This window comes from Chiloscyllium punctatum, chromosome 36 (assembly GCF_047496795.1).
Source record: "Chiloscyllium punctatum isolate Juve2018m chromosome 36, sChiPun1.3, whole genome shotgun sequence".
Taxonomy (NCBI): domain Eukaryota; kingdom Metazoa; phylum Chordata; class Chondrichthyes; order Orectolobiformes; family Hemiscylliidae; genus Chiloscyllium; species Chiloscyllium punctatum.
The window spans coordinates 60,239,671-60,250,322 of NC_092774.1; positions in this window are offsets into that span (position 1 = coordinate 60,239,671).

Genomic DNA, 10,652 nt, shown 5'->3' on the forward strand with positions numbered 1-10,652 from the left:
GTGACCAGTGACAAGTATTGCCCTCCTCAACATAGGGTACAGAGAACAGGAGAAGACCCCGCAGACCTCCACGGGTGTGGCATCTCAACTCTGCATACTGGGCCTGTGTATCAATATTTACGTCGAAGTTTTTTGGGAAGCAGATGATACGGCGAGGCGCACAACAGTGCGCCGTTACACGGGAAAGCTGCTAAACTCGACATTGAGTGAATAGGGAAGATGGTTTCCCTTCTGGGTTATGCTCCCATCGCGTACCGGCAGACATATCGGCGACGAACAAATATTAACTCTGTCTAAATTGCCACATTCTGTTTTTACGAACCGTGATTTCACTCAGAAGCACAATTTACCTGCTCCCTCCTGGATATCCTTCCAGGTGAAGCAGCTCTTTACCTGTACATTTGCTGCTACCTCGTCGACTGCATTCGCTCGTCCTCGTGACTTTAAATCTCTGCCGAATCACTATAGATCATTTCAGGCATGGGAGCATTGTCACAGCATTATTTCCTGTTTCTCGGCCTCTACTGACTTGGAAAACTTCGGTTCTCCGAGGAGAGCTGGCCCAATATTTCAATTTACCTTTATTGCTGACATTCCGCAAACACCGCACCACTCACGTCAACCTGTTCAACGCGATCTCCAACCATTTCACTTCCCTGTTTTCTGCCTCATTCGTATTCGTGGCAGCCCAACCTCGTTTCACGAAGGTGGTTTTTGAGAAAATTAATGGGTTATTTTTGCCCAAATCAAGTTAAGCGACGCAGCCTCGTCTGGGATGTGAATCCAGGACCGCACACAAGTCTGCACTGTTAAAGACTCTACCTGGGATCATGCCCCTAGACCAACAAGCCAAACAGCGATTCATTCCTCATCCACCACACACCTCTTGAGCCAGCTGAGACTTGCTTAGTGTGAAATACATTTGACATTGTTCTAAGAATTGCAAGTGACAAAGAGTTTCCAGAACAGCTGCTTCTCATTCTGTCTCCCTGCTGCTGTTTGTCCCGTCCCCAGGAATCGGACTCCCTCCACTGTTTCGAAACTTTTCTCTGACACCAGAATAGCCAGTGACAAGCATTGCCCTCCTCAACATAGGATACAGAGAACAGGAGACCACTCAGAGGTTGTCACCTTAACTGTACACATTGGGCCAGTATATCATTGTGAAATATTTATGTCGAAGCTTTTTTGGGAAGCGGAGGCAAGGTGCAGAACAGAGCGCCATTATACGGGAAAGCTGCTAAAGACGACGTTGAATGAATAGAAGAGAATGGTCTCTCCTTTGGGTTCTGGTTCCAACACGCACGCGTTGTGCCATTCTCTTGCATTGCTCGGGAGTTTTTCCACAGAAGTATTCAGCTTTTCATCTGGCGTGTGGCAGGCACGTTTGAGAATGAGGTCAGAAGATCTTCACTGCTGTCGTGTCATATGCTGTTGTGCAGACATATCGTCGATGTGCAAAAATAAACTCAGTCTAAATACCCACATTCTGTTTTTCGAACTGTGATTTCGCTCAGAATCACTAATTTTCAAAACTCGCGATATTCAAACTTTAACAAAGTGCTCATAGAAATGATTAGTGAACACCTGGAAGAAATTCTTCCAAACTTACCTGGGGAATTTTGCTTTGAGGGGTCTTGAAATTTGTGGAAGGAAGGGAAATTTGCCTCGAGGCTGTTTAATGTGGAGATGTGTTCTCCATGTAAACTGATCGTAGTTGACCATCCCAGTGCTTCCCGATGCAGGGCTGCCTGACCCCCAGGGAGGTTTACTTGAAGCAACTGGAGAGAATCCAGAGAGGGAGCAGATTCTGCAAAGGTGCTCAAATACTTTCTATCTCTCTTTTAGGTCTTTTCCTTGTGTATTTCCTCAGTTTAGCACGTATGCAGTTTGCACCCTGGAAAATGATTGCTTTTTTCCTCATGTTCACAATTAAATGTGTAGTTTCGCTTGGAACTGATCCGCATTGACAGGATTGGCATATTGATATATATATATGTACACGTATTTAGTTTAAGATTAGATTATATTTGAATGAAGTTTTCCTCTAAACACACCTAAGCCTATCTGGCTGCATGAGGGATTTCAGGTTTCTGTGTGCTGGGTATTATGTGATCAGCAGGCATCTGGCAAACTACAGGAACTGTCACCTATGTTATGTTCGTTTAAGTATACTGACAATGACCACTTATTTTGTGACTTTTTTTTGCAGGAAGACGTGCCGAAAGAAATCTGAAAACAAATGATACATCAACTTCTGACAGAGCCGCTTGATTCATTGGGACTTGAATATCAGCAGCCATTCCAATCAAGAAGACATGGTTGCTTTTGTTTGCTTGAGAGATTTTGGACACTGGTGCGGCAGGAAGAATACTGAGACACCGAGTGAGGGAGATTCAGTGCGCTGACTGTGAAAAGTGCTTTACACTATTTACTCAGCTTGGGGGTATCAAAGTCTCATCCCTGACAGTGGGGATAGACTATGTCCCCGTTCTGATTGTAATTTCAAACCCAGACCAACACAAGGAAAGCTCCCCCAATGGGAAACTGTGGAAATGTGGGGACTGAGGGAAAGGATTCCCTTCCCCATCCGTGTTGGAAACCCACAGACGTAATCACAGCGGGGAGAGGCCATTCACCTGCTCGGTGTGCAGGAAGGGCTTCATTCGGATCAGCCAACTGGAGACGCACGAGTGGGTCCACAAGTGAGAGAAGCCATTCACGTGCCCCATGTACGGAAGGGGGTTCACTCAGTCAGCTGCACTGCTGACCCACCAGTGGGTCCACACCCACTGATACATTGAAGAAACCTGTTAAGTCTTTCATCTTTTAAAATGGGTTCCAGATTTCGGTTCATTAATCTGTAAATCCCAGAACTTCTTTTTAGTAATATTCTCCAGGTACAATAATGTTTTATAAAGGGAGGTGACACCTGAGTTCAGATAACGCATGAAAGCTGTGAGTTTAGAGTCGTTCCGTATCACAGTCTTGAGTCAGACTTTTTCTATTTCCAAACATATAATCCTGCAAATGCAATTCACCCCAAAGACTTCTATGTGTGAGTGCATTCATGAGACAGAGCGTCTGAGTGTGTCTGTGTGTGTTTGCATGCTGGGTAAAGTGTGCGTGTAATGGTGTATAATTGTGTGAGAAGGTGTGTGCATGGATGAGAGTGTGAGGGATGTATCCATGTGTGTCTGAGAGAGACCCCTGTCTATCAGAGAGGGTCTGCACGACCGTGTGAGGACTTGTGTGTGTGTGTGTGTGTGTGTGTGCGTGTGTGTATGAGAGAGAAGAGAGAGAGAGAGAGAGACAGATTCAGAGAGAGAGATAGGGTTTGTGTGTATTGTGGAGCTGGTTCTCCTGTAGTGAGACATGAATCCAAGGTTTCAGCTGAGGTCATTCTCGTGTGTTCCAAACTTGTTATTAGCCTCTGCTCGGCCACTAGAAATGATTAAGCAGTTAAGCAGTTTCACAACACACACTAGAGAGGGCAAGGTGAAGGGCTGATGTCTGAAACGTTGACTCCCCTGCTCCTTGGATGCTGCCTGACCTGCTGTGCTTTTTCAACACAACACTCTCGACTCTGATCTCCGGCATCTGCATTTCTCACTTTCTCCTCATGGGCGAGGTGGGACTTGTCTTTTATTCACTCATTCACTCTTACAGCCTGTCCTTGGTTGTGGCCCAACTATGCATCCTGAAGAAGGGCTTATGCCCGAAACGTCGATTCTCCTGTTGCTTGGATGCTTCCTGACCTGCTGCGCCTTTCCAGCAACACAATTTCAGCTCTGATCTCCAGTATTTGCAGTCCTCACTTTCTACTCAGAGAATAGGGCCCGTCAAAGATCAGAAAGGCGGTCTTTGTGTGGAGCCACAGAAAATGGGGGACATACTAAATGAATACTTTGCATCAGTATTTACTGTGGACAAGGATATGGAAGATATAGACTGAAGGGAAATAGATGGTGACACCTTGCAAAAAGTTCAGATTACAGAGGAAGAAGTGCTGGATGTCTTGAAACGGTTAAAGATGGATAAATCCCCAGGACCTGATCAGGTGTAACCAAGAACTCTGTGGGAAGCTAGAGAAGTGATTGCTGGGCCTCTTGCTGAGTTATTTGTATCATCAATAGTCACAGGTGAGGTGCCGGAAGACTGGAGGTTGGCAAATGTGGTGCCACTGTTTAAGAAGGGCGGTAAAGACAGTACAGGGAACCATAGACCGGTGAGCCTGACCACGGTGGTGGCCAAGTTGTTGGAGGGAATCCTGAGGGGCAGGATGTACATGTATTTGGAAAGGCAAGGACTGATTCGGGATAGTCAACATGGCTTTGTGCATTGGAATTCATGTCTCAGAAACTTGATTGAGTTTTTTGAAGAAGTAACAAAGAAGATTGATGAGGGCAGAGCAGTAGATGTGATCTATATGGACTTCAGTAAGGCGTTCGACAAGGTTCCCCATGGGAGATTGATTAGCAAGGTTAGATCTCAGGGAGAACTAGCCATTTGGATACAGAACTGGCTCAAAGGTAGAAGGCAGAGGGTGGTGGTGGAGGGCAGTTTTTCTGGCTGGAGGCCTGTGACCAGTGGAGTGCCACAAGGATCAGTGCTAGGCCCTCTACTTTTTGTCATTTACGTAAATGATTTGGATGCGACCATAAAAGGGACTGTTAGTAAGTTTTCAGATGACACCAAAATTGGAGGTGTCGTGGACAGCAAAGAGGGTTACCTCAGATTGCAACAGGATCTGGACCAGATGGGCCAAGGAGCTGAGAAGTGGCAGATGGAGTTTAATTCAGATAAATGTGAGGTGCTGCATTTTGGGAAAGCAAATCTTAGCAGGACTTCTACAATTAATCATAAGCTCCTAGGGAGTGTTGCTGAACAAAGAGACCTTGGAGTGCAGGTTCATAGCTCCTGAACATTGGAGTCGCAGGTAGATAGGATTGTGAAGAAGGCGTTTGGTATGCTTTCCTTTATTGGTCAGTGTATTGAGTACAGCATTTGGGCGGTCATGTTGCGGCTGTACAGGACATTGGTTAGGCCGCTGTTGGAATATTGCGTGCAATTCTGGTCTCCTTCCAATTGGAAAGATGTCGTGAAACTTGAAAGGGTTCAGAAAAGATTTACAAGGATGTTGAGGGTTGGAGGATCTGAGCGAGAGGGAGAGGCTGAACAGGCTGGGGCTGTTTTCCCTGGCGCATCAGAGACTGAGGGGTGACCTTATAGAGGTTTACAAAATTATGAGGGGCATGGATAGAATAAATAGGCAAAGGTTTTTCTCTGGGTTCGGGGAGTCCAGAACGAGAGGGCATAGGTTTAGGGTGAGAGGGGAAAGATAGAAATGAGACCGAAGGAGCAACTGAATCACTCAGAGGGTGGTACGTGTATGGAATGAGCTGCCAGAGGAAACGGTAGAGGCTGGTACAATTGCCACATTTAAGAGGCTTTTGGATGGCTCTATGAATAGGAAGGGTTTGGAAGGATATATTTGGGTGCTGGTAGGTGGGACTAGATTGGGTTGTGATATCTGGTCGGCATGGATGAGTTAGACTAAAGGGTCTGTTTCCATGCTGGACATCTCTGTGACTCTATGATTTTGTCTGGCAGCTCAACTTTTGTATATCTATTCCCCAGAGTAGAGGGTGTCCAAAACTAGAGGTGTTTAGGCTGAGAGGGAAAAGGTTTAAAAGGGACTGAACGGGGGAACTTTTTCACACAGAGCGTGGCATGCGTTTGGAATAAGCTGCCAGAAGCAGTGGTCGAGGCTGGTAGAATTACAACATTTAAAAGGCATCTGGATGGAGGTATGAATAGGAAGGGCTGAGAGAGATATGGGCCAAATGCTGGCAAATGGATCACGAGGTTAATTTAGGAAATGTTGTCGGCGTGGACCGAAAGGTTTGTTTCTGATCTCTGCAAGTCTATGACTGTATTTCTACATATTCTGAACCAATTCACAAGACTAGGAATAGGCCATTCCAAGTTTACCGGCTGTCCTCAATTGTGGCCTAACTGCGCAGATTTCAATGCAAGTTTCAGAAAGATGTCTGCAGCTTTTTTTTAAACATTTGAATGTGCTTTCAGACATTACTGATGTTTCTGAATACATCATTTTAGCTATTCTCAATGTTAAAGGTCAGCCATTTCTCACGCTTCCCTTCCCCACCCCCACCCCAGGCCGCCATCACCATCCATTCTCTCTCTATCATTAGAAGGGTTTGATACAGAGATCAAAGAGGGCTCGAGGCACGAGAAAGGACGGGGGAGGGTACTCAGAGTGAGATTGAACGGGGGGGGGGGGCGCAGAGACTGGGGGAAGAGAAAGAGAGAAAATAGGTAGAAGAGCAGAGCATTGGTGGTAGAGAATGCATGGGGGTACACAGGGTGGGAGCAGAGAGAGAGAATTTGGTGAAGAGGATTGGGGAGGAGAGAGAGAATGCAGAGTTGCAAAGTGTGAAGTGAAAGAAATTGGTTCCAGAGTGTGGGGAGAGAGAATGGACGGGGCAGCGGGTGGGGAGAGAATGGACGGGGGTCTGTGGTGGGGAGATAATGGACGGGGCAGTGGGTGGGGAGAGAATGGACGGGGGCAATGGGTGGGGAGAGAATTCATGGGGCAGTGGATGGGGAGAGATTGGACGGGGAGCAGTGGATCAGGACAGAATGGACACGGGGCAGTGGGCGGGGAGAGAATGGATGGGGCAGTAGGTGGGGAGAGAATGAATGGGGTCAATGGGTGGGGAGAGAATGGACGGGGAGCAGTGGGTGGGGAGAGAATGGACGGGCGGCAGTGGGTGGGGACAGAATGGACGGGGCAAAGGTTGGGGTGAGAATGGACGGGGTAGAGGGTGGAGAAAGAGAGCAACAATGAATGGCAGGAGAAGGTGGGGGAGAGAAGGAATGGATGAGGGGAGCGTGTGGGAGGTGAGAGAAAATGAGTGTAAGGGAAGGGACTGGATTGGGGAAGGCAGAGGGTGGAGCGATAAAGGGAATGGATGGGGACAGAGGGTGGATGAGGGACTGGACAGAGGGCAGAGGGTGCAGAGATAGAATGGACGGGGTGGGGAGAGTGGCATGTGTGGGAGAGAGAGAGAAGGGACTGGTAGGTTAGGGTAGAGAGAGAGAATGGACAGGGGATGCTATGGGTGGCGGTGAGGGAATGGACAGGGGACGCTATGGGGATGATTGGATGGGGAGGTGAGAATGCATCCCACCTACACCCAGCATCCCCTTCTCTGCACATGTGCAGTGCAGACTTTTCTGAATGACACGAGAGACGAGTCTGGAACACTGTGAATGCAATCACCATCACATCCTGGCATCAGCAAACCACTGCCTTTCTGTCTTAAAAACTAAATAAAGGTGTGGGCTATATACTAAGGATGGCGAGATGTGGCTGAGAAACTGAACAGATGGTCAGCACTTTCAGGAGAGGGGAGCTGGGCAAAGGGAGGAGGATGGATGGATGAATTTGGGTTGGAATACATTGAAAGGTTTAGGAATTGAGAGACAGAGATTTCGGGTAGAAGATAGAGAAGGCTGTTCTCTGCAAACCAAAATTCTCTCATCCTATTTTCTGCCCTGCACTGACAGCAGTGATCTGTTTTCTCAAGTTATTAGCAGAGGAGGATTTGCTTTTCAGGCATGGAATAGAAATTTAGTCAGGGCCTGAATATCAGCGGTGTTTGAATCCAGGAGGGGAAATGTTTGTCTGCAGGAAATGATTTCAAATATCAACATGCATTGAGAATCCCCGTGAATACACGCAGCTTGCGTGGGAGTACTCAAGGGTTCTAATTGCGGAGAGGACTTTAATTTTTCAGCGAAATGTGGACCAGTGTTCTCGCTATAGACGAGCCCTTCATTGGATCGTTCAATCTGCCGAGTAACAACGACCCCTTCCCCGTGGAAACTCTGTGAAAGCAAATTGAATTCCTCAAACTGATTGGAGTGTCACCAAGATTGGGGAGAAGCCAATCGAATGCATAGAGCTGGAGAGGGGATTCCTCGCAGCGCCAGGGACCTGGGTTCGATCCGACCCTCACAGTGACTGTGTGGAGTTTGCACTTTCCTACCCCTCCCCCACCCCCTGTTCACGTCGGTTTCCTCTGGGTGCTCGCGTTTTCTCCCATGTTCCAAAGATGTGCAGGCTAGAGTGGATTGGGCGTTCGAAATTCAGGGATTAGCTGTGGGGTTAACTGGTGGGTCGGGGAGTCGGGGTATGTTCTTCGGAGGGACAGTGTGGACTTGGTGGATCAAACGGCCTGTTTCCACAGTGAATCCCCCAACGTGTCTGCAGACTGGTTTCCAGCTCCATCTCTCTGTGCTGAAGGTCCTCCAGTATGTGTATTCCTTCGTTTTCAGCACCCAGAACGTCTCACCTTCTGCAAATCGAAAGACAAGTCCCACTCGGCCCTCTCTAATGTGTATTGTGTAACTGCTTAATCATTTTTAGTGGCCCAGCAAACGCTGATAACCAAGTTCGGAAACCAGGAGGATGGCCTCAATCGCGAACTTGGGTTCATGTCACATGACAGGTAACCCCACTTCACTGTTACGCTCTCTCTCTCTCACTCTCTCACTCTCACACTCACTCTTCCATACTCACACGCTCATGCAGAGCCTTTCCGATAGACATGCTCTCTCTCAGACACACACTAATACGCCCCCCCACTCACACCCACGCATACATCTTCGCACATGATGACACTCCATCACACACACACTTTACCCAGCATGCACAAGCACATACACACTCTCTCTCTCATGCATTCACTCACACATTTGGGATGAATTTGCTTTTGCAGGATTATATATTTGGAAATAGAAACAGTCTGACTCAAGATTGGGATACAGACAGACTCACCTCACTGCTTTCATGCGTTGTTTGATGTGAGGTGTTACCTCCTTGTATAAAACATCAAGTTTCCTGGAGAACGTGACTTAACAGTTCTGGAATGTACATATTAATGAACCGAAATCTGCAACCCATTTTAAAAGATGAAAGATTTAACAGCAATCTAGGTTTCTTCAATACGTCACTTATGTTGAATGACACTATAATGTTTTTGTGATATATTCTGTGTCTTGTGATTCTACACCACAGCTACCTGAAGAAGGAGCAGCACTTCGAAACCTAGTGCTTCCAAATGAACCTGTTAGAATATACCCTGGTGTTTGTGAGATTTTAAAACTTTGTTTCCAGTGAATACAGCCCACACCTCCCACTGTTGCCAGTAAACTTTGCAATTCCAATGAAACAATGAACCTGAAGTCCTGAAAAAATATACAATTTGCAACAATATTAGCGACTCATTCACTGGTCCTTCTGAGACATGACATTAGTGCTGGAGGCTGAAAGAAATGAGCAGCTTTAAAACAAAAACCTGTTGGACGTCACAGAATCTAAGCCGGGTGGTAAGTTCAGGTAACCTTTACTACTACCCTCTTTTGTTACAGCTTCAGATTTCGCCAGGAAAAGGGCATACAAAAAGTAGTTTTTAAAGAAAACACCTCCAGCTCAAAATGCACCCACTCTCTCTCCCCCCCCCCCCACTTTCTTTGTTGGTCAGCTGAGTTGACCCTTTGTAACTGGATCCCTGGTACAGCCGGGTAAAACATGCAGCTGGGATGACTGAGTGAACCCTTTCCCGCAACGGCAGTTTCCTTCACTAAAAAGATCATGAGTGAATCAGATGGTGTTTTTTCCCCCTAAAAGTGGTTTCATACTTAGATTCTGAAGTCCAGATTACTGAACGAGCTCCAATTCTGCAATCTACCGCAGTGGGATTCGAACCTGGGACGCCCCAGTGCTGGGTTGATCGGAGCACTTGGCCATCGCTCCTTCAATCCCCTTGCACTGGCACGTGAACTCGATGGTGCCTCCTCAGGTGGGAGGAGCAGGTGAAGCCCTTTTGGAACTTACAGCAGGTGAATGGCCTCTCTCCAGTGTGGACCCACTGGTGGGTCAGCAGTGCAGCTGACTGAGTGAGCTCTCCCCTGCACATGGGGCACGTGAATGGCTTCTCTCTGACTGAACCCCTTCCTGTACACTGAGCAGGTGAACGTCCTCACCCCGTTGTGAATGCGTCTGTGGGTTTCCAGCACTGATGGGGAAGGGAATCCTTTCCCACAGTCCCCACATTTCCACGGTTTCCCCATTGGGTGGAGCTTTCCTTGTGTTGCTCTGGGTTTGAAATTACAAACAGAGCGGGGACATCGTCTTTCCCACCGCGAGGGGTGTGATTTTAATTCCCCAATCTGAGTAAATGGTTTGAAGCACTTTTCACAGTCAGCGCACTGAATCTTCTTCACTCGGTATCTCAGTATTCTCCCTGCCACACCAGTGTCCAAAGTCTCTCAAGCAGACAAAAGCAAACATTTCTTCAGGACCATGGGGACAATGGATGACGTATCTGACTCCACCTACTTGTTTCAACTGCAGCTCACAGCTTCTTCACACATCCCAATTAATCTTTCTCATTGTCATGAAACCGGCGTATGGGTACAATTCCTAATCTGCAGGAATGAGAATCTTTTCACTGTCTCGCGTCAGTAAATGTCCCTGAGAACATCAGAGTCAAGTCACAGCGCTGTCAGAGGAGGGGAAGCTGAAAGAGACCCACATGCTGCTCATGGGCACATTTCAC